The sequence below is a fragment of the Rattus norvegicus genome, chromosome 8, assembly GCF_036323735.1.
Source record: "Rattus norvegicus strain BN/NHsdMcwi chromosome 8, GRCr8, whole genome shotgun sequence".
Lineage (NCBI taxonomy): Eukaryota > Metazoa > Chordata > Mammalia > Rodentia > Muridae > Rattus > Rattus norvegicus.
Genome location: NC_086026.1, coordinates 42,793,602 through 42,798,088, shown reverse-complemented (window position 1 = coordinate 42,798,088; position 4,487 = coordinate 42,793,602). Strand labels below are relative to the sequence as shown.

Genomic DNA, 4,487 nt, shown 5'->3' with positions numbered 1-4,487 from the left:
TAAATAGAAACTTTACAGATGATAATTATAGCACCATAAAGTTAGTAAAAATCTTTGCTCCCATCTGGCTATATGCTCAGTCCATTTCCTGGTATCCCATTAGCTGCTCTTCCTAATCTAGGCTATGATATAAACCTGCCTTCCTGATACAGGTCCTGAGCACTCTGTCTTCTCTTCTGCTGATTTCTCTGAAGATCAACCTCACTGCAATGGGAAAGCACATCTTGCTGCTCCTACTGGGCCTGTATTTTCTCGTGAGCTCCCTCTAAGGTAAGATCCTGGCAGATGGTAGTTGTTGGCATTGTTGGACAAACACACTGATACTACAGATTAGGGGATATGAGTAGCATGAAATAGGATAACATTAGATCTGACCCTGCTTCATTCTGATATCCATATCCACTTCCTCCCCTTGCTTCAGCTGTGCATACGCAAAGATACTTTCCTGTCCTTCTCTTTCTACTTTCTTCTGCTCCATGTCACCATCTCTCTCTTTCTCCTTTCCACCTCCCTTCATGTCTGTTCTCTGGAATGCTTAAGCAACTGCCGTTCCTCATTTTTCATGCAAATTGGCTTATATTTGGATTGTAAGTTGGAAAGGAAATTCATTACCGGGATGGAAACAATGAAAATATTGATTCATCCCATCCAGTATGATAGAATACTAACTTTAAAAATAGATTCCTGTGAGGATTTCCTGTATCAGAGATGCTTCCCATTGTTTTTTGTGCATTGAATACAAGCCTGTCCAATAATGGCAGACTCTTGTCCCTTTCTGCCATCTCTCTCTCTCTCTCTCTCTCTCTCTCTCTCTCTCTCTCTCTCTCTCTCAGTTGCTTCAGAATCATAATGCTATGTGGTACATTAGGGATCCCACATCAGAACTTTTATTTTTCATTCTGATAACTTAGTCTATTCTCATGGTATGAGGTTGCATCTATTTTCCAACATTTTCTTTGTAGAGTCCTGTGGTCATGAGCCTTCATGAATGTGTTATCTCAGCATATGGCCTGCTCTTTTCCTGGCTATTGCTTATTTATTCACCAGAGCCATAAGCTCAGCTCCAGTTTGTGCTTGAGTTTGAATCCTGAATAAGACTGTTACATTGGCTTTTGTCTTTTCAGCTTTGATGTGTTTCAAGTGTGAATTGTTCTATTCTCAAGGGATTTGCTTGAGTGGAGGATATTTATGTCAGGCTCAACCTGGTGAGATTTGTACCTCAGCTGTAACCTAAAAAGTTATGCAAGCTCTGGGAGCTCTGAAAGTAATCTTGCTTGCCCTATAGTGATGAACCCATCTCCAGGATGCTGATGGCAAATGCAGAATCTGAAGGAAGATGTCTTTGCCTGTAAGAGTAGGAAGGAAAATCCCTTTTGCTTCTCTTAATTTCTCCCACTGACCAATAGACCAGCAGACAAATGATGAAAAAATTGTTCTGAAAGATGTCTGGATGATCCTCAGGGAAATTCAGGGTGAATATAGTCTAGTACCATAGGGATTGGATTCTAAAATTCCATTCAGCACTCTTGGAAATGAAGTTCCAGTTGTGGGTTAGATTAGTGGTTGAAGGATCATGTCCCAGTGAGCCCACCTCAGTTATGCTTATATTTCTAATGTACTTTCCATCTTAGCCTTTACTGACTCAACAACTCTTTCCACTGATATTCACATTTTGCCTTTTGACTTTGTTCTTCTACAGATGGAAAAGTTCAGTATGGAAGCCAGAGATGTGCTGATGTTTGCTTCAGTGGGACTGTTGAGATTGGAAGCCTGACAGTAAGAATGAACTGTTGCTCACACATGTCTTTCTGCAATATACATATACCTGTTAATAAACATACTGTTGGATTTTAGGTGAGTTCCTACTCCTTCCCTGTGTTCCTGTAACCTCATAGCCCTGGGCAGCATGAGCTTTTGATGATTCAAAAGGTCAACAGGCTGGAGTGATGTTCTCTGTTTCCCACTAGCCCTGGCACTCCCTCATTATCTCATCACGGTTTCCTTCCTTTTTCCCCTCTGTCCCTCCAACACAATAGATACATCACACAAGTTGCTTCTTCTACTCTTTCTACATTTATTCAATGAACACATTCTGACTGTTGATCACAGCACTGGGCACCGAGCACTGATTTTTGGAAAGTATTTCCAAAAGTCCTGAGGCCTGCCCTCTATGAAGATTCTGTTTCTGACAAAGTGGCCAGATAAGTATAACTTCCCTGTCTTCAATCTAATCCATACACTTATGAGGATATATTAGGAAGTGTTTCCTTCCTGTGACCTTAACAAAATGATGTTTGAGAGAAAGAATTTCTTAAGCTCATGATTTGAGATTGTTTCTACCTTATAATGTTAGGCTGTATTGGAACAGAGATGATCGACTCTTGGCCTTCCAGAAGCAGGGTAAAATAGGAACAGACCAGGACAAGAGTCAACCACTATGGGTTTACCCTAAGTGGCTTATTTCCACCAAGCAAGATATAGATCTATCAATATTCTATTTAATTTTCAAATGCATTATTGTATTGAATCAACAGGTTAGGTCAGAAATATCTACCACATCTCTGGAAATGATCTCACGGGTACAGACAAATTTTAATGTGATAGATCAGACATTCTCAGTTCCATGTGTTGACTAGAATCAGATACCACAGGCTGAGAGTGCTCCTTTTCCAGTGTTTATTTCCCCAGTGTGGTAACATGGACATGTGCTTCTTATCGTTCAAGAAATTTGTACTTTTTAGCTTTATTCCTAGTAATTCCATAGATTTTGAAGTTGTTTCTATTTTGAATTTTTTACTTTTATATTTGTACAAGTATGTTTACTTTTTTGTACAACCTAAAAAGTGCAGACAATACTGTAAACAAATGAAATCCCTAAAAATCCCATGCCACTCTGCCAAGACATAGCTTTGTAAGATGTCATACTGGTGAAGGCAGGTACAACATAGAACAAGGAATATCATTGTACTAGAAGGAAAGATGAGTGGGAGAAAGGTTTTATAGAGAGGAGGAGACTAGTGCAAGGCAGAAGAAGCATCAGAGAGAACATGGAGGGTGACACTAAGATTCTTCTATGCATATTTACAGGGTGTTAGGAATATACTTAAGGGATGGATGTGTACAGGGATTTTTATGTGTAGGTAGGCAATTATATCTTATCAATTTCATCAGAGGTTATGGTGTTGTGTGTTTTTTCATGTGGTGATTTAACTTCAAGAGAATATGTGGTGCTTGGTGACACTAGTCTGCCATGGAATTGGGATATATATTTTTGGCATGGTGGCAACCTGCCTTGGGAACTTGATGGGTAGAGAGAGTGTTGGCCAGTCTCAGAGAGAATTCACTGGCAGTGTGATATGGGATAAAGCAAAGCAGGTGAGAGGCTTTGCTGACTAAGATGAAGATATCTACCAGATATATTGGGGCACTGTGGTGCAGGATCTAGTGTGGGGTAAAGACAGTATCATTTTTTATAATTTTATGGCAAAATAGCTTGCTTACACTATTATGTACACAGTATTTATCTGTAGCCTTCTAAATTTTTGAATATGTCATAATAAAATTTTTTATATATTGTAAATTTTAACACCATATATTTATAAATACTGACATCATTATAACTTTCTTTTTCAGTGCTCTTTATTGAATCTTGACCCTGGAGCATGCTAGAAAGCATTGTCTACTGACCATGTCTAGAAAACTCACTATGCTTTCTACATCATGTTTTCTACTACATGTATATCATCATATGTTCTTGGGTGCTCTGTAATATACTGTAGGCATTATAAATTTTAATGTGGTCTATATGCTGTTCAAATTATTTTTTGAACTTAATTTTTTATTTACATTGAAACTGCTGCCATTCATCCTGGTTACCCCTTTCAGAGTTCTTTACCCTATCCACCTCTTCTGTACTTCAGAGAAAATGTTCCCCAATCCTGGCATCCCTTACTCTGGGATATCAAATCTCTACATGATTAGGAACATCCTCTTCCACTGAGGCCAAGCAAGAAAGTAGGTACTCTGCTACCTATGCTCCAGAAGCTCAGAGTAGCCCATGTATGGTCTTTGGTTGGTGATATAGACTTTAGGAGTATCCTGGAGTCCAGGTTAGTTGACACTGTTTCATATCCTATTCGGGTTGCTATCCCTTATGGCCCCTTCAATCATTCCCTAATTCTTCCATAAGTGTTGTTGACCTCACACCATTGGTTGGTTATAAGTTTCTCTGTCTGTCTTAGTCACATGGATGTACAACCTATCAGAGGACAGCCATGCTAGGATCCAAAATCTCATGTTGGACCAGTCACAGACAAGCCATTCCTTCACTCTTGGGACCATTTCTATCCCAACATTTCTCATTGATAGGAACAATTCTGGGTCAAAAAATTTGAAGGTGAGTTGGTGTTCCCATTCCTCTACTGGGGGATCCTTTGAACTACAGGAGGTGGGCTCTTCAGTATGGACTCTCCATCTCCCTATGTTGT

At 39.4% G+C, this 4,487-nt stretch overlaps 1 pseudogene; it reads left to right on the top strand.

Moving 5' to 3' along the window:
- Positions 1-209: 209 nt before the first annotated feature.
- On the top strand, positions 210-1,854 carry LOC134480130 (urinary protein 3-like; annotated as a pseudogene).
- The last annotated feature ends 2,633 nt before the right edge of the window (positions 1,855-4,487 follow it).